General features: G+C 37.4%; 1 protein-coding gene and 1 pseudogene across 2 annotated transcripts in view; both read left to right on the top strand.

Annotated features, from left to right (window-relative positions):
• Positions 1-27,256, top strand: part of MAP3K13 (mitogen-activated protein kinase kinase kinase 13) — a 164,329-nt gene that overhangs the window by 26,578 nt on the left and 110,495 nt on the right. The window contains exon 1 of one of the 2 annotated variants that reach the window (XM_029214130.1): positions 4,948-5,552. The exons of the other annotated variant lie outside the window; for it this stretch is intronic. The gene's annotated coding sequence lies outside the window, so the exon portion shown is untranslated. Of the gene's footprint in view, positions 1-4,947; positions 5,553-27,256 lie in introns of those variants that run through there. 2 annotated transcript variants of the gene reach the window in all.
• LOC114890546 lies at positions 12,041-16,550 on the top strand (annotated as a pseudogene).

The following is a 27,256-nucleotide window of genomic DNA, read 5'->3' as shown; positions in this document are numbered from 1 at the left end:
CACATACATACATATTTACATGTGTATATATAAATTTTATATATGTGTATATATGTGTATATATATATACACACACACATATGTATGTATATAGTATTGGTTGGTACTTAGTATACATTCATCATTCTCAAATAGCATTGATAAAGCATCTGAGTATAGTTGACACTGTGACTTCCCTCTCAGTTTGTAGCCAAGCTCTAGCTATAGACATAAAGGGTAAATAATATATGGTTACATGAATAGAAATAGCAAATAGTGGCAAATATGATAAATCCAAGATTTTGTTCATTATTTTTCTTCTTTGAATGTGAAATGTTTATTGTAATTTGCCATACGAGGCCATAATTCATCGTTTTTTGTTTTTTTTTTTCTTTTGCGGTACGCGGACCTCTCACTGTTGTGGCCTCTCCGGTTGCGGAGCACAGGCTCCGGACGCGCAGGCCCAGCGGCCATGGCTCACGGGCCCAGCCACTCCGCGGCATGTGGGATCTTCCCAGACCAGGGCACGAACCCGTGTCCCCTGCATCGGCAGGCGAACTCTCAACCACTGCGCCACCAGGGAAGCCCGATCGTTATTTTTAAATTATAGTTATCTTGAGTTTTAATAGCAAGCCCACATTTCAGCATAGCTGGCCATTATATCAGTGCTTCTCAAATTTCTACCCAAGTACCCCTTTATGGAAGTGGAGAGTGAATTTGTAGCCCTAGAAGTAAGAAGATGACCCCCATGCTTGAAATTTTAGGATTTGTCTTAGAAACTCATGCAAATTTTGTGTGTTCTCTCTCATTCAGTGTATTTTCCTCCAAATAAAACTGATACTACATAACAATATGTGCTGTGGCTTCAAATACCCAATTTGAGAAGCATGATAATAAATGGAATCCCATTTCCCAAAGGCCTTTGACTCAGAAGTGCTTTCTTGTAAAACTTTGACTTCTGTGATCTGGGTTCCATTTAGACTTCACTGAAAGTGAAAAAGGTCTTTTGAGTGACTTATTTTGCCATCAGTTATCTCTCTCTCTCTTTTTAATCCGCTGTCTCGTGGTCTTTTGTATATCCTCATTTCTTGGACAGTGCATTTGATGGAACCCTTCTTTGATCTTTTATCTCGGTTTCCAGGAAATTACCCTACCGTGCTTCTTTTCAAAACCCTCTGCCCATTCCTTCTCTGTCTTTTTTGCTACTATGCTCTTCCCCCTAATTGTGTTTCTGTTCCATGGCTCAGTTTTGGCCTCTCCTTCCTCACTCTGTATCACCTTTCTCACCTATCCCAGTTCTATCCTCTCCCAGAACTCTCATCCTCTAATATCCAGAGGCCTTTTAGACAATTGAACTAGAACATTTTAGGGTCACTCTCACATCCCCAGTGCCTTGCACAGTGCCTGGCATAGTAGGTATCAACAAATATTTGCTGAAGGAATGAATTAAATGAATTTCATTCCCCTTCAAACCAGCTTCTTCTTTTTTTTTTTTTTTGTGGTACGCGGACCTCTCACTGTTGTGGCCTCTCCTGTTGCGGAGCACAGGCTCCGGACACGCAGGCTCAGCGGCCATGGCTCACGGGCCCAGCCGCTCCGCAGCTTATGGGATCTTCCCGGACCGGGGCACGAACCCGTGTCCCCTGCATCGGCAGGCGGACTCTCAACCACTGTGCCACCAGGGAAGCCCCAGCTTCCTTTTTTAATTTTCATCTTTCATCTGGTATCACTATTCTTCTCTCTCTCCACTACTGCAAATATTTGGTTGATTTTTTTCTTTTGAAATGTATCTTATATCTGTGTTAGTTCTTGTCATTGTATTTTCATGACTTTTACCCTAATGCAGGCCTTCATCCACTCATGCCAGGATTACTCCCACAGTTTCTCATCTGGCCTCTTTTTGGTTCTAATCTCTCCTCTCTCAAAGCCATTTCCACCATAGCTGCCCTAGTAACTTTTTAAATGTTTATTTCTTGTTTTAATAAACTTTTTATTTTGGGAATAATTTTGCATTTACAGAAAAGTTGCAAAAATAGTACCTTCACCTAGTTTCTCCAGATATTAACATCTTACATAACCATGGCTCATTTGTCAAAATTAAGAAATTAACAGTGGTACACGACTGTTAACTAAAATCCAGACTTTATTTGGTTTTTGCCAGATTTTTCGCTACTCTGCTTTTTCTATTCCAGGATGCCATATTGCCATTTAGCATATTTCTATTTTTAAAGAGCTAATACCAGCTTGGGTAAAAATTCAAAAAGGACAAAAAGATGCATAAGTCTCCTTCCACCTCTGAATCACAGCTATCCAGTCCCGTCCCTAGAGAGAACCCACTGTTTCTGGATTCTTGGTTATTCTTCCAGAGAGATTTTCTGTGTATACACTCTCTCTCAAACACACACACACAAATAGTTGCATTCTAAATATAGTGCTCTGTACTTTACATTTTTAAACTTAATACAGCTTGATCATTCTTTATCAGTAACACAAACTTGCCTTGTTTTCTTATTCCAGTATTCCATTGGATATCTGCACTGTAATTTACCAGTTCCCTGCTCATTGACATTTTTAACTTTTGCAAACAAAGCTACAGTGAATAGTCGGACATAAATCATTTTTTATATGTATGTTTTTAGTTATTGCTGGGTCAAAGGGGATATATATTCATAATTTGATTGCCAATTTGCTTTTCAGAGGTTCTACCAATTTATCCTCCATTATTTCCCTGTAACTTCACCAACATTGTGTCTCATGTGACTTTGAACTTTGCCAATTTAATAGGTTAAAATGTTGTCATTGTACTTTCAATTTACATTTCTCTTATAGTGAGTAAGGTGGAGAGTCTTTTCATATATTTAAGAGCCATTTATATTTCTTCTTCTGTGAACTGTCCATATAACTTTGCCCATTTTTCAATTTGGTTATTAATGTACTCATTTTATTTTCTTTCCTTAAAATCTTTCAATTTCACCTATTTCCTGATATATTAAGTTAAAATCCTAGTTCCCTTTTCAAGACTTTACGTTGTATGTTAAAACCCTAGTTTCGGGCTTCCCTGGTGGCGCAGTGGTTGAGAGTCTGCCTGCCGATGCAGGGGATGTGGGTTCGTGCCCCAGTCCGGGAAGATGCCACATGCTGCGGAGCGGCTGGGTCCGTGAGCCATGGCCGCTGAGCCTGCGCATCCGGAGCCTGTGCTCCGCAACAGGAGAGGCCACAACAGTGAGAGGCCCGCGTACCGCAAAAAAAAAAAACAACCCTAGTTTCACACTACTTTCCAACAACTACTGCTGCTCTGATCAGTCTGCTTTTTATACTCTCCCAAGGGCACACAGCACTCGTTCCTTCCACCATGCCTTCTTTCATAGTGTTCCCCCATTTCCTCCCTCCACTATATCTCCACTTTGAGACAGAGATTTTTGTCACTTCCTACAACTGGGAAAAATTTCGTTTAATTTCAAGGAGACTTCTAGAAAGAATAATTAACTGATAGTTTATAAACTCTTAAAAAAGAAAATGATAATCACTAAGAGACAGCACTGACAAACAAAACATAACAACTGCTCACATCACAGTAACCACATCTCCATATCCAGTAGAGTTCTAGTGGATTGGTATGCTGTAGACATATCTTTATTTATTAAGGCATTTTATTCTCCTGATACATTTGAGAAGTTAAAAAACAGTATAAGCTACATGAGAGTGTTTTTGTAGCTGATCAAACTTGTGTACCCAAAGAGTATTGACTCGTGGACCAATGTCAAACTGAAGATCTCTAATAGCAGGACTCTGTTCTCTGTGTCAGAACTCTGTTCTTGATCTTGACTGCTCAGTGTTTATTTACTAATAATTTGGTGAATACATGGAAATTAAATCAATGCAGTTAGGCTTAAAAAATATTTCCAGTGACATAGTACAGAGGCATGATTCAAAATTATCTTAATATTGGAAAGATGGGCTAAAACCAATAAGATGAAATTTAAAAGGACTGAATATACAGCTCTGCATTTAATCTCCAATATTAGCTGAAAAAAGCGAATGAGGCACCTGATTTGATGTAGTTTGTGTGACAAAAACTTGAGTCCACTAACTTAAGAGCATAATGCATTAAAATTCTAAAACAGTCTTGAGTTGCATTTATAAAATTATAGTATCTTGATGGTTCCACAATTATTTTTTTTCTTTATCAGACTTCATTTGGAGTGTTCTATCAGTTCTGGGTGTTATGTTTTCAAAGAGACATTTTGAAATTAAAGTACCTATATTATATTTCTATCACTGCTATAAAAAAATTATCACAAACTTAGTGGCTTAAAACAACACAAATTTATTATTTTACAGTTCTGTAGGTCAAAAATCCAATGTGGGTCTCACTAGGCTAAAACCAAGGTGTTATCAGGGCCGTGTCCCTTTCTGGAGGCTCTAGAAGAGAATGTGTTTCCTTCCCTTTTTCAGCATCTAGTGGCCCCCTTCCTCCATCTTCAAAGCCAGTAAGAGCAAGTCAGGTCCTCACATTGCCCCTCTCTTACCACAGCTGGGAAAGATTAGACGCCATGTCGATAATCTCCCCATCACAAAGTTCTTAATTGCATCTACAGAGTCCCCTTTGCTGTGGAAGGTAACATAGTCGCAGATCTGATGGCTAGTGTGTGGACATCTGTGGAGGAGGTCATTATTCTGCCTACTGCAGTGCTTATTGCAGAGGATCACCAGGATAGTGAAGGGGCTAAATTGGATACAGAGAATCAGACTAAGACAAATTGAAGATGATCCCAAAATGTATTGCTTAGGAGAGAATGCGATAATGTTTATAAAGTGATTAGTAAGTACATAATAAATGGTTTCTGCTTCAAAGGCTAATGCTACAAATTATAGAAATATAGTAGCTCAGAGGGAAAGAAGCTTAGGGATGTGGAAGGGGATGAAGCAGCATAACATTTTATCTTGTGAAGAACAGAATCTGGGATCCAAGTTTTCACTTTACGTTAGATCAGCAAGTAGTTTCAATGTCAGAAAGCACTAAGTTTAACAAGAACTTTGCATTGTTTCCCTAACTAGTGAAAGAGTTGAGGTGAATGGAGGTGATGGACTATACAGTAGTTGAGACGCAACTTTCTGGCCTCTTTCTGCCGTGACTGCACGATGTATGCACTCTGAGGAGGAGGGAAAACTTTTATCGAAGGAAGAAAGCAAGATTTTTGAATCTCAGAGGACTACTGTATTGGTTTGTTTGTTTGATTTTTCTAGGAAGGAAATCCCCTCTGAAACCAAAACCCAGCCATTAGAGATTATGAGATTTTTCAGGCTTTCTCTATAATCTTTCTTACATTTGTCTCTTTAAACATGTCCAACTCCCCCTTTGAGAAGTTGCTGATAGGTGGTTATCATGCAGGATTTAAATTAACAAACCCTCCCACCGCATTGGGTGGTAGCTTCCAAGGCACCATGGTAAATGTGTATCAGTGTGAACCTGATCCAGAACCAGCCAGGAAGGGAACAAAGTTTAGTCTATGAGGAAGTAGGCGGCTGCTGGTAGTTTCATGCTGTCTCTGCAGACTTCAGGTTGCTGTGGTGTAAGTTTTTTTTTTTTTAATATTTTAATATTTGAATATGAAAGCATGGTAGGAACAATTTCTATCTAATATTAAATTAAGGTACTAAATCTTGTGTACTAGACCTACTTACAAGAAAGTTTCAGCGTTTCACAAGTAGTTTGATTTTTTTTAATGAAAAGGAAAGCCCTAAAGCTTTTTCAGCAAGTGTTCTGCTAACACAGGTCCTCCTGCTTGCATGAGATGACTTTTAATGTCTTGTCTTTGGTTGAGTTAAGGTGCTTATGGTCAGAAAATAAAAGTGCTTGTATATATATCTGGTGCCCTGAGACTTATTATTTCTTAGTAGTGCTTAAATTTTCTCCCTGATGTTCTTTCCAGTTGCTTTCCCTTTAGTTTAGGCTCATGTTACAAGATTATGTTAGCAAATATTTAGTAGTCTCTCAGGTAGTTAAACTGGAGGTTTTGATGTTCAAAGAAATCGAATGAATGAGAACTAAGTAGAACTAACATAACCAGTTGTTGGGATCCTAGATTTAAGAGCAGCAGAATAAGAGGAGGAACTTCGTGAAATGGATGGAAATGGCAAGCAGCCTTAGAAATTTCATGCAACTTTGGAGAAATCTGTTTTTAAGATTTTGACATGTGTACTAATTTTCCGGACTAAATTCCCCATACTATAGTGTGTAAAATAAATTTCATATATGAAATTAAAATTGCTGTAGTTCAGCTGCTATAGTTCTGTGTTGATATTAGGATTCCAAGAACTACACGTTGTTATACAAACATTGACTTTATTGAGTGCAGCTATGAGAGTGTTAAGATTGCATTTGGTGCTGGCGAGGTTGATATTTTCTATTTCCCTTTTGTCACGATGTATTTGAAAAAAAATATCCTGGTACTCGACAAGTGTATGACTTTGAACATAGAAAAAGTTTGATGTGGTTAATGTATTATATAAAAATTATAAAGGCTGGCTGTGGGCCAGTAGCCTTTCAAATCATTCAGAAAGTACTGAGGAGACAGATTGTTTATATGGAAGTACAGTTTTCCCTTTCCTCTAGCTTCATCTCAGACCTTAGGGACATTGGGTCTATTTCTCTAGCCTGCCTCTTATTCCTGCTGGACTGAGCGGGAGCCCAGATGATGGAATTGGGACCCAACCGACCCTTGGTGGGATGGAAGACCAAGACACACTGTCCTAAGCAGGCTCTAGGGCTATAATAAAATGAAACCTTGGCTCATCCTTTAGATTGCTGAACTGCAATGATTCTAGGTTCCTGAGCTGATTAACTTCCCCAGCTCTATTAATAGCCACTGCTGGGCCAGGTTACTTAGTTATCGGTTCATGGCGGGGGGAGAGGGTTCGGTATCCTGGGAGAGGAGCCAGCATGGCAGGTGACACTATTACCAGGGAAGCAGTTATTTTCTGACCATATTTGAAATATTTCAGTCGTTTAACAACCTGAAAGGCCATACAGGTGTGCCCTGGCCAAATCTTAATGAAGACCCTTCTAGATTTTTTTTAAAACCTCCAATAGTTGTCTCTAACACCCAAACCCTTGCACATGTCCCACAAAGCCCATATGATCTGCCTTCTGACCGTCTGTTTAACATCATTGCCTGCCTTGTTCTCCTCACACAGGTTGCTCCAGCTGTATAAATGTTTTTGCTGTTTCTGCAACACATCAAACTGCCTCAAGGCTTTTGCTGCCTGGAAAGCTTTCCCTTACATTGTTTCTTCTTTCCCTTCATTCAGATCTCTACTCAGATGCCTCCTCTTCAGAAGTACCACCACCTCACTTTCACTACATCGCTCCTTTTTCCTTTACCCTGATTGACGTTTTCTTAAATAGCTACCTGGCATAATTTATTTTATTCAGTAAAATATATATAGTCTTTCCCACTAGAATGTAAGTTCTATGAGGGCAAGAACTCTATCTTGTTCAGTGCTGTATTGCAAAATAGTGCCTACTTGACATATAGTAGATACTTGGTAAACATTTGTTTTATGAATCATTTAATGTCAGTTGGTGCCATTAAATTTATTTCTAAGCATAGGAATTTTAATTGAACTTTTTGAATAGGTGATATAAGTCACATGGTTCCAAGACCAAAACATATAAAAAAGTATATTTTGAAAAGTCTTTCCACCCCAGTCCCCTACCTATTCGGTTCCTGTTCAGGGCCCCCAAATCATTATTATTTTTTTAATTTACTTATTATTATTATCAGTATTACTCTATTTTATTATTATCCTTTTCATGTATCTAGAGTTTCTTCATATGTCAAGGAAATATAAAAGTATAAACAGATTCCTACTTCCCTCCTTTTTTATACATACTATTATATATATTCTTAATTTTTTCACATATCTTGAACCTATTTCCATATCATACATAGTGAGTATTCTCATTTTAAAATAGCTGCATAGTATTCCATTGTATAGATATAACTTATTTGACCAGTCATCCAGTAATGGGCATTTTGGTTATTTCCAGTATCTTTCTTTTGCAAACAATGCTGAAGTTCACAATCTTGTGCCTATATCATCTCATATATTCATACAGTATATCTGAATGATTAAATTCACCAGAGTAGAATTGCTGGATCAAAAGGTGTCATAGTTATTGCCTAATTGTGCTCCATAGGGATTGTACCAATTTGTACTCCCCCAGCAATGAACATATAAGAGAGTGCTATCAGACTTGGATTTTTGCCCATCTGATAGCTTAAAAAATGGTTTCAGAATAGTTTTTTTAAGAATTTATAATAAAATTTGTGTTAAGGTTTTAAAAATAGTTTTTAAATTTTAAATTGTGATATAAAAAATAATGTAAGATTTATCATTGCAACCATTTTTTAAAATTTATTTATTTATTTTTGGCTGCATTGGGTCTTCGTTGCTGCACTCAGGCTTTCTCTAGTTGTGGCAAGCAGGCTTCTCATTGTGGTGGCTTCTCTTGTTGCAGAGCACGGGCTCTAGGCGCGTGGGCTTCAGTAGTTGTGGCATGCGGCTCAGTAGTTGTGGCTCTCAGGCTCTAGAGCACAGGCTCAGTAGTTGTGGCGCACAGGATTAGTTGCGTCGTGGCATGTGGGATCTTCCCGGACCAGGGCTCGAACCCATGTCCCCTACATTGGCAGGCGGATTCTTAACCACTGCGCCACCAGGGAAGTCCGCAACCATTTTTTAAGTGTACAATTCAGTAGTGTTAAGCATTATTAACATTGTTATGAAACAGATCTCCAGAACTTTTTCATCTTGTAAAATTGAAACTCTTTACCTATTACATGACAATTCTCCATTTCCCCCTCCCCCATTTCCTAGCAACCACCATTCTACTTTCTGTTTCTATGAATTTGACTAATATAGATACCTCATATAAGTGAAATCATACAGTTTTTTGTCTTTTTTGTGAGGCTTGTTTCACCTAGGATAAAGTCCTCAAGGTTCATCCATGTTGTAGCATATGACAGGATTTCCTTTTTAAGGATGAATAATATTCCGTTGTGTTGTAGATATCACATTTTGTTTATCCATTTATCCATCTATAGATATTTGGTTTGCTTCTACCTCTTGGCTACTGTGAATAATGCTGCTATGAACATGAGTATGCGGATAACTCCTTGAGGTTCTGCTTTCAGTTTTTTTTGATAAACCTAGAAGTGGGATTGCTGAATCATATGGTAATTCTATTTTCATTTTTTGAGAAACCACTATGCTGTTTTCATACTGCACCATTTTAGCATAGTTTTAATTTGCATTTCTCTCATTTTGTATGGGGTTGACATCTTCTCATATTTAAAAGAAACTTGCCTTTTTTTTTTTCTATGAACAGTTTGTATCTTTGCCCTTAATGGGATTTTTTTCTATTACTAATTTGAAAAATTTTTTGCTTTTGTGCCTCTGAGTCTTCCAAATTTAGAAGCTAGTAGTCATAAGTACGGGTTTGGAGTAAGACTGCCTAGGTTTGAATTCTAGATCGGTTAATAGATGTGCAATATTGATTGGGCAAGTTGCTGAAAATTTCTGAGCCTTAGTTTTCTTATCTGTAAAATAGGAATATCACTGAGTTGTTATGAAGATTAAATGAGATGATGTATATTATGTGCTTAGTATAGGGCTACTGTGTTAAGGCAAGAAAAGGGGATAAAAGGCCAAGTTTCAGGAAGGAGGCAAAACTGGCGTGATTCACACACGGAAAGATTGTATACATAGAAAACCCTGTAGGAGCTATAAAAAGCTATTTGAACTAATTAATAAATTTATCCAGGCCATAGGTTATAGTCAATATAAAAAATTTATTTGAAATAATTAGAATAGCTAAAACAATTAGAAACTAAATAAAAATATCATCATTAAAATACCAAATACATAGAAATAAACTTTGAAAAAAGCACAAGACCTCTCTACTGAGAACTACAAAACATTGCTGGGAAAAATTAAAGATCAAAATTAAAAGTACAGTATATATACAGTTGACCCTTGAACAATGCGGGCATTAGTGGTGCTGATGACCCTCGTGCAGTTGAAAATTTGCAGTAATTTATAGTCTGCCCTCCATATACACAGTTCCTCCCTCTGGGTTCCAAATTTGCAGATTCAACCAACCTCAGATCATGTAGTACCGTACAGTGTACTATTGAAAAAAATCTAAGTGGACCCATGCAGTTCAAACCTGTATTGTTCAAGGGTCAACCATACCATGATCATGGATTATAGAACTCAAAACTGTTGAGATGCCAATTCTCCCTAAATTAATGTATAGATCCAATACAAGCTCTATCAGAATTCTAGCAGGCATTTTTGAAGAAATTTTCAAGCTGATTCTAAAATTTATTTGGAAACGCAATGAATATAGAAGAGCTAAAACAATCTTGAAAAGAAACAACAAGGTGGAAGATTTATAATATGTGATTTCAAGACTTTAAAGCTACAGTTAATCAAGTATTGCCCTAAGCATAGATAAATAATATCAATGGGACACAATATTGCGTCCAGAAATCGGTCACACATATAAGGTCAATTGATTTTTGATCAAGGTGGCAAGTAAATTCAATGGGAAAAGGATAGTCTTTTTAAACATGTTGCTGGATCAAATGGATTTTCTTATGGGGGAAAAAAAGAACCTCCATGTCTTTCTCACTCCATACACAAAAATTAAATAGGCATGGATCATAGATCTAAATATAAAACTCAGAACCAAGAGCTAGGAAAAACAAAGAAAAATATCTTTGCAATCTTGGAGTATGCAAAGATTTCTTGAGCAGGCACTGAAAGCACTAACCATAAAAGTAAATTAAATACAATTAAATGAACTTACGTTCTTACTGCAAGACTTCTCGGGACCTTTATTAATGTTTTTCGTAAGAGGATCATGCAGCATGTTTGACCACAGAAGCCTTTTTCATCTGGAGCACTGAACTAAAATACAGGAGTGAGTGTGGCATAGAATTTACTTGGAGAAGTGTTGCTTCAGTCCTGTCCTCAAAACATACTATTTTTGAGGGTTGTAATAAGTTAATGATCATTTTCTCCCTCTTTGGTGTGAATTACTGTAATTGCATCCATTTCAACAGAGTGAAGAAAACCCTTCTGCCAAAAGAGCTGTAATAACTCCTCACCCCATGACTGGTCAGCCAGCCAACTGTTGCAGTTATTACTACCGGTAGGATTCTGGGATAGTGTCACATTAGATTGAAATTTGCCATAATAAGAGGAATAAAGAGTGACTGAAGGTACAAAGCATTTCTGCATTCTGCCTGCTGCTGTTTCCATATACTTGTTTGGCCTGCTCTGCCCTGCTCACTTATTGCCTGGCAAACAAACTCCAAGTTATTAACCCCTTGCTTCTCTCAAATCACTCAGCTCCTTTAGTAATCCCAGTTCCTAATTGCTTGAAAGCCTTTTTTTTTGCCCCCTGTGGAATTCCCACTCTCTGACTCACAGTTCACTGTCCTAATCAGATTCCTCTTCCTGCTGTTTCTGCCCATGAACTGATTTTTATGGAATATGGATTGTCACATAAGAAGTAGAAGGACCAAAATAGAAAGTAGAAGGAAATCAAAGCCAAACTTTACTTAAACCAGAATTTGGCTGAAGGCTGTATTCAGAGAAAGAGATCTGAGGAAGAAGTCAAAATAGTATTGTAATGCCAGTAGAAATATATAAAGAAAAGAGAGTTTAAGGAAGTGGCCCTATAATGTTTTTGGATTGTATTTTAAAAATTGATTACTGTAACAGATATTAGTTTCTCCTGAATGTGGAAAGCTAATAGCCAGATAGGGAAATGTTATCTGTGACATCTGAATGTCTTCCAATGACTTCCTCATGTGGAAAGTGAGGTGAAAATATCTCACTCTGCCTTCCTCCCAGGACAACAAATACAATCATAACAAGATAATAAAATATACTACTTCGAGCATTAGTCTAGAATTTAAGGAATAAACTTTGAATGCCATGTTGTGAGATGTGTACCATTGTTTTCATAGCAAAATGGTATGATGGATCCTGGTAAAATTCATTTCAAAATACATTTGCAATACAAACTTAGTAGAAACAATTTACACAGGTTGTTCTGCAGACATCAAAGAAACGATGGAACATCTGGAAAGTATAAAACAGCCTTTTTTCTACTTCTCAATAAATGCAACACAAAGTAAACACACCCTTTACAGTACTTTATGACACACCTCATCAAAAAACAGGCAAGAGAGATTACTTAGGCAAATGCTTAGAGGCAGGATTACAACATAGATGACAAAAGAATTTTACATTAGAAATTGAAAACCAATTTTTATTTTGTATTATAATAGTATAAACAAAAGGGTGAGACATACCTCAGAAGGCATCTAGGGATTGTGAGGTGTCAAATGGAAAGATGTTTACGTAACTCTACTGCTTATTAACCTGGACCTGGGAGCTGAAAGAAACTTGATGTCTTTATAGCAGCCTGATACTTTATTATAATCAGAATGGAAGTTTTAAAAGTTATTGAACCCCACCTCTAGGCTGTCTTTCCATTCTCCTTAACAGCTTTCATAATTTAATAAGATGATGGAGGTGGGGGCACAGTGGCTGCCGAGTGTCTTGGAAACTACAAGCTTTCTTCACTAAAGTTCCCTAAAGTATCTAGGGGATCATAAACCAGGAAACAAACCTCACCAAGAAAGACCATAAAAAGTTACTAATTGAAAACCTGAAAAAGGCTGCCTTGTAATCTCTTACCTGGAAAATGATTAGACAATAAGGTCCATAGGAACAAACATGAAAAACAAAGCGGTTTCTATGGCTGCTTTGAGAAACTGTGAAAGAAAAATAATTTTGCCAGAACTTTTTCCAGTTGAAAGTTTCAAGAATAAAGTTTTCAGACAATACTCTTCAGAAATCATATGAGATACACGTTAGCAGCAATAAATACATATTGGAAATGACCAACATATAAGTGGATATTAACAGTGCTGGTTCACTGAATAAAGCAGAAGAGCAGAAAACATGAGAACCTTACATTCCAGTAGAGAAGTTACCTTCACTCAGTAGCAAGACCGTTATGCCCATCTAATGAATTCTTAAATTTTTATATTTATTTTTTATTTCTAGAATTTCCTTCTGATTCTTTTTTTATACTTTCCATCTCTGTGGTAAAATTCCTCATTTATTCATGCTCCTTGTTTCTACTAAATCCTTTAACAGAGGGACTTATTGTGATGGCAATTACAAGAATCCATACATAAGTTAAAATTTGTAGAACTGTACACCACAGGAAGTCAATTTCATTGTGTGTTATTTACAGAAAAAACTATGGCCTATTTAAAGCAAAAATAATAACAATGTAAAATAGAGTTAAGAGCATATAAAGAAATAAAATATATGATAACAAGCACAAGAGTTGGGATTGAAGTAGTACAAAATAGTATGAGGGAGGTTGTAATAAGTTAAAGTTAAATAATATAATCTCTAAAACAGTGGTTCTTAGGACGTAGTCAGCCCAGCAGCATCGGCATCACCTGGGAGCTTGTTAGAGATGAAAGTCTCTGGCTCCACTGCGGACCTGAGTCAGCAGCTCTGGGGGTATGGCTCAACAGTCTTTCTGTGATTCTGATACATGCTAAAATGTAAGAACCATCACTTTAGAGCAAGGGTTGGGAAACTTTTTCTGTAAAGGGTCAGATAATAATATTTTAGGCTTTGTGGTCTCGCAGCACTGCGTTCTAATAAAGTATTATTTATTCTTTAAAAAAGGCCATGAGCTGGATTTGGTCCATGTGCTTTAGTTGCTGATTTCTACTTTAGAGCAACCATTCACACACACATGCACATGCACATATACACATAAACAGATATAGCTAAAATGCCAAAAAGGAAATAATATGAAAAGTTAAAAAACACAAACAACCCTCTCTATGCGCAGTAACGTGGGACCGTAAAAATGATCATGCAAGCTGAAATCATGCAAAGCACTTTTAATATCAATGGAAAAAATTATGATTGTTCTGTGACCTTTAAAATCTTTTTTGTCATAACATCTTTGGCATTACTGTGGTGTCATGCCATCCTGTGTGGCTGTTCTCCGGAACAGTAGTTATTTATCTGTCCACTTTCTCTCCCACCTGAGTGCATGCCACCAACCCATGGAAGATTCGATGGAGATGGACATGAGCCCCCTGAGGCCCCAGAACTATCTTTTCAGTTGTGAACCAAAGGCTGACAAAGATTATCACTGTAAGGTGGATAATGATGAAAATGAGCACCAGTTATCTTCAAGAACGGTCAGTTGAGGGGCTGGCGCAAAGATGAATTGCACACTGTTGAAGCAGAGGCGATGAATTATGAAGGCAGTCCAATCAGAGTAACACTGGCAACTTCAAAAATGTCTGTACAGCCAACGGTTTCCCTTGGGGGCTTTGAAATAAGACCACCTGTGGTCTTACGGTTGAAGTGTGGTTCAGGTCCAGTGCATGTTAGTGGACAGCACTTAGTAGCTGTGGAGGAAGATGCAGAGTCAGAAGATGAAGAGGAGGAGGATGTGACACTCCTAAGTATGTCTGGAAAGCGTTCTGCCCCTGGAAGTGGTAGCAAGTTTCCCCAGAAAAAAAAATAAAACTTGCTGCTGATGAAGATGAAGATGACGATGATGACAACGATGACTTGATGATGAGGAAGCTGAAGAAAAAGCTCCAGTAAAGAAATCTGAAAAAAAAAAAGAAAAAAAGAAAAAAAAAATCTGTACGAGATACTCCAGCCAAAAATGCACAGAAATTAAACCAGAATGGAAAAGACTCAAAACCATCAATACCAAAATCAAAACGTCAAGAATCCTTCAAAAAAACAGGACAAAAACTCCTAAAACACCAAAAGGACCTAGCTCTGTAGAAGACATTAAAGCAAAAATGCAAGCAACTATAGGAAAAGGTGGTCCCCTTCCCAAAGTGGAAGCCAAGTTCATCAATAATGTGAAGAATTGTTTCCAGATGACTGACCAGGAGGCTATTCAAGATCTCTGGCAGTGGAGGAGGTCTCTCTAAGAAAATAATTTAAACAGTTTGTTAAAATTTTCTATCTTATTTCATTTCTGTAGCAGTTGACATCTGGCTGTCCTTTTTATAATGCAGAGTGAGAACTTTCCCCGCCACATCTGATAAATGTCCAGGTTCCATTGCCAAGAATGTGTTGTCCAAAATGCCTGTTTAGTTTTTAGAAACGAAACTCCACCCTTTGCTTGGTTTTAAGTATGTATGGAATGTTATGATAGGACATAGTAGTAGTGATGGTCAGACAAATGGAAATGGTGGGGAGACAAATATATACATGTGAAATAAACCAGTATTTTAATAAAGTAGCACCGCTTCTCTTTCTAAAAAAAAAATTTTTTTTTTTGGCTGGGGCAGTGGAAGAAGATATTTTGCTTGACTGGAAAGGAGCATTAGGGAACTTTCTAGAGGTCTAGAAGTGTTCTAGATCTTGCTTGGGGTGGTGGTTACATGAATGTGTAGAACTGTTGACATTCATTAAACAGAACACTTGCGATCTATGTATTTCATGTATGTAAATTATATGCCACTCAAAGATTTTTTTAAGGTACAAAATAAAGGTCTGGAATAAAATTTGCAGTTCACGTTAAGTGACATCCTTATTACAGATGAAATAAGGTAAATTATACGGAATGAATTCTTTAGGAAGAAAGATGAGGAAGGCAGTCCAGGCAGAGGAAACATTTGCAACACTTGGGAAGAGGTATGGGAATGAATGAAGTTTGAGAAGCATTGCTTTATGCGATGGGGAGCCATGGAAAGATTTTCATTAAGGGAGTGAAATAATCAGAATGTATTTTAGAAAGATTGCTCCTGTAGGAATTGAAGGGGAAGGAGATTAGAAGCAGGGAGATATATTTGGAAGCTCTTCTTACAGGCCACATGAGAAATGAAAGGAACCTAAGGGAAAGATGTGGGAATCAAGAGTGGGGCAAGGGCTTCCCTGGTGGCGCAGTGGCTGGGGGTCCGCCTGCCGATGCAGGGGACGTGGGTTCGTGCCCCGGTCCGGGAGGATCCCGCGTGCCGCGGAGCGGCTGGGCCCGTGGGCCATGGCCGCTGGGCCTGCGCGTCCGGAGCCTGTGCTCCGCAGCGGGGGAGGCCGCAGCGGTGAGAGGCCCGCGTATCGCAAAAAAAAAGAGTGGGGCAAAAACTTGAATGATATTTAGATGGAATCAATTTAGTGACTAGATTTATTAAAATATTAGCAAACATTTGTGAGCAGGCATTGTGCTTTGGGCTGCCATGTCTTATCTCATTTAACCTTTACAGTAACCATCTCGGTAGGTATGGTCATAATTATCACCATCACCACCACCACTGTCATTTTCTGCATTATACAGATAATGCTAAGTGACTTGCCCAAGGTTACACAGCTTAAAAGTACCGGACGCAAAGTTTGTAATGTACAGTTTCTCAGGAATAAATTGTGGGAATTCTTAAGGTATTTTATGTCCCAACTTGCTAACACAGTAAGTGGGAAAACAATAACGGAAGACTGATTTCATGACCAAATGTAGAAAGGTCAAGCAAATCATAAAATCAAAAGAAATACAGTCGTCCCATAGTATCCCTATGGGATTGATCCCAGAACCCCTCAAATACCAAAATCCACAGATGTTCAAGTTCCTTATATAAAATGACCTAGTATTTGCATATAACCAAAGCACATCCTCCTGTATACTTTAAATCATCTCTAGATTACTTATAGTACCTGACATAATGTAAGGGCTATGCAAATAGTTTTAAATACAATGTAAATGCTATGTAAATAGTTGCTGTTACACTACAAATTCAAATTTTGCTTTTTGGAATTCTTTTTTCAAATATTTTCTATCTGCAATTGGTCGAATCCATGGATATGGAACCCATGGATATAGAGAGCCAGCTATACTTAATTTAAATCAAATTCTTGGAACATATAACCTATGCCATATTTTCCAAAGAACAATTAAATAAAATTTCACTTATTTCTTTCTCTATATATTAATTTTCCCCAAAAGTATCTTTAGCAACAAATATTAAGTTTATTAGTATACATAAGAAAAATATATAAAATTGAAATCATACTGCAATATCATTAAAAGAAATTGATTTTTTCACATAAAATATAAAAAATATTTTTTATAAATAGTATAATGTTGAGAAATATTATAAACTGGAGATTAAATTTAATACCATATGAAAAGCCTCCACAGCACTGCTAAGAAAAACTATATTGCATTAAGTTCCTCAAAAAGAAAATATGTAATTGAAATTTACATTTTGTAAATGTACAGTATGTACATTATACATACAATGTATTGTATTGTGTTATATAATATATCCTTGTAGCTAAAATTATGCCTATTAGTTTGTACCTCTTAATCCCCTACCCCTGTATTGCCCCACCCCCCTTCCCTCTCCCCACTGGTAACCACTAGTTTGTTCTCTATATCTGTGAGTCTGCTTATTTTTAGTTATATTCACTAGTTTGTTGTATTTTTTAGATTCCAATAATTTGTACCTCCCACTCGCCCACCCCTATACAGCTCCTCCCTCCCTCCCCACTGGTAACCGCTGGTTTTTTCTCTATATCTGTGTCCACTTCTTTTTTGTTATATTCACTAGTTTGTTGTATTTTTTAGATTCCACGTATAAGTGATATCCTAGAGTGTTTGTCTTTCTCTGTTTGACTTATTTCACTTAGCATAATGCCCTCCAAGTCCATCCATATTGCTGCAAATGGCAAAATTTCATCATTTTTTTGATGTAGTATTTCATTGTATATATGTACCATGTCTTCTTTATCTATTCATCTATTTATGGACACTTAGGTTGTTTCCATATCTTGGCAATTATAAATTATGCTGCTATGAACATTGGGATGTATTGTATCTTTTTGAATTAGTGTGTTTTCTTTTTTTAGATACATACCCAGGAGTGGAATTGCTGAGTCATATGGTAGTTCTATTTTTAGTCTTTTGAGAAACCTCCATACTGTTTTCCACAGTGGCTGCACCAATTTACAGTCCCACCAACAGTGTATGAGGGTTCCCTTTTCTCCACATCCTCACCAACATTTGTAATTTGTGTTCTTTCTGATGATAGCCATTCTGACAGGTGTGAGGTGACATCTTATTGTGGTTTTGATTTGCATTTCCCTGATGATTAGCAATGTTGAGCATCTTTTCATGTGCCTGCTTGCCATATGCATTTCCTCTTTGGAAAAATGTCTATTCAGTTCTTCTGCCCATTTTTAATCTGGTTGTTTGTTTTTTTGATGTTGAGTTGCATGAGCTGTTTATATATGTTGGATATTAATCCCTTATCAGTCATATCATTTGCAAATATTTTCTTCTATTCACTAGGTTGTCTTTTTGTTTGGTTGATGGTTTATTAATAGAATTTTTAAAAATTTATTTATTTTGTTTATTTTGGCTGTGTTGGCTGTGTTGGGTCTTTGTTGCTGCACGCAAGCTTTCTCTAGTTATGGCGAGCGGGGTCTACTCTTCGTTGCGGTGTGCAAGCTTCTCATTGCAGTGGCTTCTCATTGCGGAGCATAGGCTCTAGGCACGTGGGCTTCAGTAGTTGTGGCACGCCGGCTCAGTAGTTGTGGCTCGCGGGCTTAGTTGCTCTGCGGCATGTGGGATCTTCCCGGACCAGGGCTCAAACCCGTGTCCCCTGCATTGGCAGGCGGATTCTTAACCACTGCGCCACCAGGGAAGCCCCCTTAATAGAATTTTTTGAGCAGTTTTAGGTTTATAGAAAAATGAGCAGAAAGTACAAAGAGTTTCCCATAAACTTTTTCACCTCTACTCCCACCCCAAGCCTTCCCTATTATTAATATCTTGCATGTAGTGTGGTACATTTGTTACAATTGATGAGTCAAAATTGATACATTATTATTCACTAAAGTCCATAGTTTACATTAGGTTTCATCTTTGTGTTGCAGATTCTATGGGTTTTGAAAAATGTATAATGACAGGTATTTACCATTACAGTATCATGCAGAATATTTTCACTGTGCTCCATCTCTTCATCCCTCCCTCTTTCCCCCTTCCAAATTCCTGGATTTCTTTTACTGTCTCCATAGTTTTGCCTTTTTCCAGAATGGTTGGAATCATATGTTATGTAACCTTTCAGATTGGCTTCTGTCACTTAGCACAATTTGTTTTTTCCTTTCCGTTTTCCATCATCAGTCTCACTTGGGTATTAACAGTTTTACTAATATTTTTTTAATTAGCTGTAGGCTTTATTAATTTTCTCTTTTGTTGTTTTTTTATTTCATTGGTCTCTATTCTTATCTTTATTATTTTCTCTTCTTTCTTTAGGTTTAGTTCTACTTTTTGTAATTCTTACTTTAGGTTTAGTCTGCTCTATTTTTTTTTTTTTTGCTTTTTATTTTATATTGGAGCATAGTTGATTAACAATGTTTTGTTAGTTTCAGGTGTACAGCAAAGTGATTCAGTTATACATATACATGTATCTATTCTTTTTCAAATTCTTTTCCCATTTAGATTATTAGCAAATATTGAGCAGCATTCCCTGTGTTGTACAGTAGGTCCTTGTTGGTTGTCTATTTTAAATATAGCAATGTGCTCTGTTTTTTCTAGCTTTTTTGGTGGAAACAAGATCAAGATTATTACTTCAAAATCCTTCTTCTTCTGTAAAACACACACTTAAAGCTATAAAATTTCCTCTAAGCACTGTTTTCTTTGTATCTTGCACATTGTGGCATGTTGGGTTTGTTTCATTTTCATTTAGTTTGAAATCTTTTCTAATTTTCCTTGTGATTTGTTTTTTCATCCATGGGTTATTAGATGTGTATTTTTAGTATCCAGATATTACAGGGATTTTTTTATTGCAGTAGAGTTGATTTAAAATATTATATTAGTTTCAGGTGTACAACATAGTCATGCAATATTTTTATAGATTATACTCCATTTAAAGTTATTACAAAATAATGGATATACTTTCTTCTGCTGTACAGTATATCCTTGTTCCTTGTCTATTTTGTACATAGTAGTTTGTATCTCTTAATGCTATACCCTTTCTTGCCCCCACTTCCTCTCCTTGCTGGCAACCACTAGTTTGTTCTCTATATCTGTAAGTCTGTTTCTGTTTTGCTGTATACATTTGTTTGTTTTATTTTTTAGATTCCATATATAAGTGATAACATAGAGTATTTGTCTTTCTGTAACTTATTTCACTAAGCATCATACTCTCTAGGTCCATCTATGGTTTTGCAAATGGCAGAATTTCATTCTTTTTTATGACTGAGTAATATTCCATTGTGTATATATACCACATCTTTATCCATTCATCTGTTGAAGGACACTTAGGTTGCTTCCATATCTTGGCTAATAATGCTGCTATGAACATTGGGGTGCATGTATCTTTTCAAATTAGTTTTTGTTTTTTTCCATATACATACACAGGAGTAGAATTGCTGGATTGTGTGGCAGTTCTATTTTTAGTTTTTTGAGGAACCTCCATACTGTTTTCCATAATGGCTGCACCAATTTACAATCCCACCAACAGTGTACAAGGGTTCCCTTTTCTGTGTATCCTCGCCAACATTTGTTATTTGTGGTCTTTTTGACGATTCTGACAGGTGTGAGGCAAACAGGGATTTTTTAAAAAGGTATCTTATCAATATATAAAAATACTTATCTTACTGATGTCTAATTTAATTTGTATATGGTCAGTGAACATACTCTTTAAGATTTCAGTCTGGAAATTTTTTTTTTTAATTTATTTATTTATTTATTTGGCTGCTCCGGGTCTTAGTTGCAGCACTCGGGATCTTTGTTGCCACGTGCAGGATCTTTGTTGTGGCACGTGGGATCTTTAGTTGCAGCACGTGGGATCTTTAGTTGCAGCATGTGGGATCTTTAGTTGCAACATGCAGGCTCTTAACTGTGGCATGTGTGATCTAGTTCCCTGACCAGGGGTTGAACCTGGGCCCCCTGCATTGGGAACACAGAGTCTCAACCGCTGGACCACCAGGGAAGTCCCTGGAAATTTATTGAGAAACATTTTAAGGCCCAGAATAAGGTCTATATTGGTGCAACTCTCTTTGCACTTATGTATTCTACGGCTGCTAAGTGCAATGTTCCATGAGTGTCAATTAGAGCAAGATGGTTGATAGTATTGTTTAAGTCTATCTGCTTATGGATTTCTTTTGTCTACTTCCATCACTACCTATTATTGAGAAAGGGGTGTTAAAATCGCTATGATTGTGGACTTATCTATTTCTGTAGTTCTGTCATCCCATACTTTGAAGCTCTGTTGTTGATTATGTCCATATTTAGGATTATTTTGTCTTCTTGATTAAGTGGCCCTTTTATTATTATTAAATCTCCCTCTCTATCTCTGCTAATGCTCTTTGTTTTAAAGTCTGTTTTGTCTGGTAAAACAGTCACACCAGCTTTTTTATGCTTAGTATTTGAATGGTATATCATTCCTTCCTCCTTTTATTTTCAAATTGTCTGTCTTTTTTTATATGAGCTGTGTTTCTTAGAAATAGCATATAATCAGATCTTGCTTTTTTTAATCCAGTCTCAGTCTTTACCTTCTAGTCCATCTACATTTAATGTAGTTATTGATATGTTTGTACTTAGGTGTACTTTGTTTTTTGTTTTCTGTTTATCCCATCTGGGGTTTTTTGTTCCTTATTTCTTCCTTTGATTGATCAATTGACTTTAGTTTAATCAAATGTTTTGTAGTATTCTATTTCAATTCATCTAATGACTGCTTAGCTGTATCTTTTTAATATTTTTTAGTACTTGCTGTAGCCATTTTACTGTGTATCCTTAAATGAGCACATTCTACATATTAACATGATATCATTTCTTATAGAATGTAAAATCTGTATATATTACATATGACAATAGGAACATAAAAGATGGGATGTAATAGAACATGCTTTAGGGTAACATAAGGGATACTTGCAGTGTTGAAACTGTTCAGTATTTTAACTGTAGTGGTGGACATATAAACCTACACAGATGATAAAATTGTACAGAATGTAATGCACACTCACACAAACACATACACACACAAATGAATACAAATAAAATGGGGGAAATCTGAGTAAGATCAGTGGATTATGTCAATATCACTATCCTGTTTGTGATATCATAATATAATTTTACATAACGTTAACGTTGGGGAAAACTGGACAAAGTTTACAAGGGATTGCTCTGTATTATTTCTTCTAACTGTATGTGAATCTACAATTATCTCAATAAAAATTTCAATTTAAAAACTGTTCTTGCTATAAGGCAACCAAACTTTATTGCTTAAAGTAATGAGACTTCAAGTATCAAGAAAGAAAAAAGTTAGAGAAAGAATATTTCTACTTTGATTCATAATATATAAAACTAGAATATTCAACACTGCTTTGCAGTTCACGTTGCCTGGTTGGTGGAGAGTGGTAGAAGGGATTCAGAACAGTACTCATCAACTTGCCTGCACTTATGTGTTCCAGATGCGGGCCAGCTATGCACCCACAGTCCTTTATTGCCATGGCTCGGGCCTAGAGAGACTTTAATAAAAGTAATTATTGAAATAACAAATCTAGCCTCCTATGTTCAGGAAGGACTGTGTTACAATTGTCCTAGCCCAAAGAGATTTTATCCTGCATTTAAGAATTTACAAGAAGAAAATCCTGTAACTTTGTTCAATCAACAAATGCTTCTTGAATACTTTCTGTTTATCGAAGTACTCTGCTAGTTGCTGAAGACACAGGAATGAAAATGACAGTTACTGATTTCAAGCAGCTTAGGGTTTAGTGTAGAATACAAACTTATATACTAGTCATTACAATACAGATGTGTTAGAAATATGCACAGGGTGCTGTGGAAACACGTCCAACAGATCCAGGGGTGTCATCAAGGGATTCTGAAGGGATAATCTTAAAGGTTAAAGCAAGGAAGGGGTGACAGGGCACTCTAGGGGGAGCAACAGCAAGATCATATAGCCTAGTAGGTTAGGAGAACGAGCCATTCACTCTGACTAGAGCCTAGAGCTAGCAGTGGCAGGAAGTGAGGACAGAGAACTTGGTAGGGGACACTATTGTGTGTTGGGGGGGTGTTGAATAGTGTTCCCCTAGAATCCATATTCACCTAGAACCTCAGAATGTGACCTTATTTGGAAATAGACTCTTTGTAGTTATGATTATTTAAGTTAATACGAGGTCGTTCTGGGTAGGGTGGGCCCTAAATCCAATGAGTGGTACCCTTATAAGAAGAGGAGAGGACACACAGAGAGAGAAGGGGCCATTTGAAGACAGAGGTAGAGATTGGAGTGAAACAACTACAAGCCAAGGAACACCAAGGATTGCTGGGAGCCACCAGAAGTTAGGAAGAGGAAAGATTCTCCCTAGAGCCTTCAGAGGTAGCATGGCCCCACTGATACCTTGATTTTAGACTTCTAGTCTCAAGAACTGTGAGGGAATAAATTTCTGTTGCTTTAAGCCACCCAGTTTGTATAATTTGTAACAGCAGGCCTAAGAAACGAATGCAATATTTAACCCGTATTCTGCTTACTATGTGTTAAGCCCATTGTGATGGTTTTAAAATATGTCCAGAAATTCTTTTATTCCTCCCTTCAAGAGATAGAGCCTAATTCCTCTCCCCTGGAGTGTGAGCTGGACCCTAATGACTTGCTTCTAATGAATGAATAAAGGGAAAATGAGGGCATGCAGCTTTGAGACCAGGTCAGGGGTTACGAACTTTACTATATGGGCTGGCCGCCTATTTTTATAAACCAAGTTGTATTGGAACATATCGTCCCCATTTGTTTACATATTGTACGTAGCTGACTTTGCACTGAAACAACTGAGGTAAGTAGTTACAATACTCTATGGCATGCAAGCCTAAACTATTTATTATTTAGCCCTTCAAGAAAGTTTATGACAATGAGTTATCACCTCACGCTGGTCAGAATGGCCATTATCAAAAAATCTAGAAACAATAAACGCTGGAAAGGGTGTGGTGAAAAGGGAAATGTCCTGCACTGTTGGTAAATTGATAAACCACTATGGAAAACAGTATGGAGGTTCCTTAAAAAACTAAAAATAGAACTACCATATGACCCAGCAATCCCACTACTGGGCATATACCCTGAGAAAACCATAATTCAAAAAGAGTCATGTACCACAATGTTCATTGCAGCACTATTTACAATAGCCAGGACATGGAAGAAACCTAAGTGTCTACTGACAGATGAATGGATAAAGAAGATGTGGCACATATATACAATAGAACATTACTCAGCCATAAAAAGAGACGAAACTGAGTTATTTGTAGTGAGGTGGATGGACCTAGAGTCTGTCATACAGAGTGAAGTAAGTCAGAAAGAGAAAAACAAATACCGTATGCTAATGCATATATATGGAATCTAAAAAAAAAACAAAAAAAACAAGGTACTGATGAACTAGTTGCAGGGCAGGAATAAAGAGGTAGCCATAGAAAATGGACTTGAGGGCATGGGGTGGGAGGGCAAAGCTGGGGCGAAGTGAGAGTAGCGTCGACATATACACACTACCGAATGTAAAATAGTTGGCTGGTGGGAAGCAGCAGCATAGCACAGGGAGATCGGCTCAGTGCTTTGCGATGACCTAGAGGGGTGGGATAGGGAGGATGGGAGGGAGGCTCAAGAGGGAGGGGATATGGGGACATATGTATGCATATGGCTGATTTGCTTTGTTGTGCAACAGAAACTAACACAGTATTCTGAAGCAATTATACTCCAATAAAGATCTATTAAAAAAAAAAAGTTTGCTAATCCCTGAACTAGGGCATAAAAAGCACTGCAGCTTTTTCCTTGCTCTTGATTAGCTTTCTTTGGGGGAAGCCAGCTGCCTTGTCATGAGGACACTCAGAAATTCCTGTTATCAAGGAATTGAGGGCCCCTGCAAACAGCTATGTGAGTGAACAGTCTTGGAAGTACAATTGACCCTTGAACAATGTGGGAAGGTTTGGGGGACCAACCCTCTGCTCAGTTAAAAATCCACATATAACTTACAGGTGGCCCTCTTTAGTCATGGGTCTTCCATATCTACAGTTCCACATCCAGATACTCAACCAGCCGCAGATCATGTATTACTGTAATATTTTGAAAAGCCACATGTAATTTTTTAAAAGCCACATGTAAGTGGACCCGCACAGTTCAAACCTGTGCTGTCCAGGGGTCAACTTTAGTTCCTCAAGCCCCAGGCAAGCTTTCAGATGACTGCATCCCGGTCAACAGCTTGACTGAAACTTCCTGAGAGACCCTGAGCTGGAACCACCCACCTAAGCTGCTCCCAGATTCCTGACCTTCAGAAACTATGTGAAATAATAAAGGTTTGTTGTTTTAAGCTGCTAGGTTTTGGGCAATTTGTTATGCTTCAATACATAACCAATTCACTCATCCTCCCCTTCTGCAGTTTTCCATGCTGCCTACAAGCTGCTCTGCGTGCCTTATCTATTCCTCTGGCTTTGCTATTTTAGAAACACTGGGAAATAAGACCTTTATATAAAGAAACTCCCAGATGACACAGATAAGACTTAGGAAACAAAGGATATTGGAAGGGGGGGGCTGTATCTTTTATACTTTTCATAATTCTCCTTACTAACTAACATAGCACTGTGTATGATTATTGCTGCTGAATGTGACTATCACTAACAAAGTGTTAGGCTTGTAAACCATGCTTATTTGAGTTTGCTCTATTATGTTACTATTATTTATATAAAAAGGAGTATTCAAGTATGCCATTATAATCTTTATTGGGTGTACCTCAAGAGTTTTAGTTGCTTTCTATATTAACCAAGTTGTCTCTAGTCAGGATGGTGTTGAATTCTGTGGGTGTATTAGTTTTCTATTGATGCATCACAATATTATCTTAGTGGCTTAAAACAACACACATTTATTATCTCAGTTTCTGTGGGTCAGGACTCTGAACATGGCCTAGTTGGGCCTTCTGCTTAGGGTCTTACAAGTCTTCAATCAAGGTGTTGGCCAGGGTTGGATTCTCATCTGGAAACTTGACTGGGGAGCTTGTGTAGTTACTGACAGCATTCAGTTCCCTGTGGTTGTAGGACTGAGAGCTTCAGCTTTTTGTTTTGGGGTTGGGTTTTTTTGTTTGTTTGGTTTTTGATTTTTTTGGTCGTTATTACCTATTGGGTAGAGGTGTCCCTCAGCTTATAGAGACCACCCGTACTTCTTTGCCATGTGGGGTTCCCCAACATGGCCATTTTCCTTCCTCTCAGCTAGCAAGGGAGAAACTCCAGCAAGACAGGGAGTGTATGGTATTAGGGAATATCCTAATTTCATTCTTTTACAGGTAGCTGTCCAGTTTTCCCAGCACCGCTTATTGAAGAGGCTGTCTTTTCTCCATTGTATATTCTTGCCTCCTTTATCAAAGATAAGGTGACCATATGTGCATGGGTTTATCTCTGGTCTTTCTATCCTGTTCCATTGATCTATATTTCTATTTTTGTGCCAGTAGTATCTTGATTACTATAGCTTTGTAGTATAGTCTGAAGTCAGGGAGCCTGATTCTCCAGCTCTGTTTTTCTTTCTCAAGATTGCTTTGGCTATTCAGGTCTTTTGTATTTCCATACAAATTGTGAAATTTTTTGTTCTAGTTCTGTGAAAAATGGCATTGGCAGTTTCATAGGGATTGAATCGAATCTGTAGATCGCTTTAGGTAGTATAATCATTTTCACAATGTTGATTCTTCCAATCCAAGAACATGGTATATCTCTCCATCTGTTTGTATCGTCTTTATTTTCTTTCATCAGTGTCATAGTTTTCTGCATACAGGTCTTTTGTCCCCTTAGGTAGGTTTATTCCTAGGTATTTTATTCTTTTTTTGCAATGGTAAATGGGAATGTTTCCTTAATTTTCTCTTTCAGAGTTTTCATCATTAGTGTACAGGAATGCAAGAGATTTCTGTGCATTAATTTTGTATCCTGCTACTTTACCAAATTCATTGATTAGCTCTAGTAGTTTTCTGGTAGCATCTTTAGGATTCTCTATGTATAGTATCATGTCATCTGCAAACAGTGAGTTTTACTTCTTTTCCGATTTGGATTCCTTTTATTTCTTTTTCTTCTCTGATTTCTGTGGCTAAAACTTCCAAAACTATGTTGAATAATAGTGGTGAGAGTGGGCAACCTTGTCTTGTTCCTGATCTTAGTGGAAATTGTTTCCGTTTTTCACCA

The sequence above is a fragment of the Monodon monoceros genome, unplaced genomic scaffold (genome assembly GCF_005190385.1).
Source record: "Monodon monoceros isolate NGI ecotype Baffin Bay Population unplaced genomic scaffold, NGI_Narwhal_1 Super_Scaffold_11, whole genome shotgun sequence".
NCBI classification, from domain to species: Eukaryota; Metazoa; Chordata; class Mammalia; order Artiodactyla; family Monodontidae; genus Monodon; species Monodon monoceros.
This window is presented reverse-complemented; position numbering and strand designations above follow the sequence as displayed.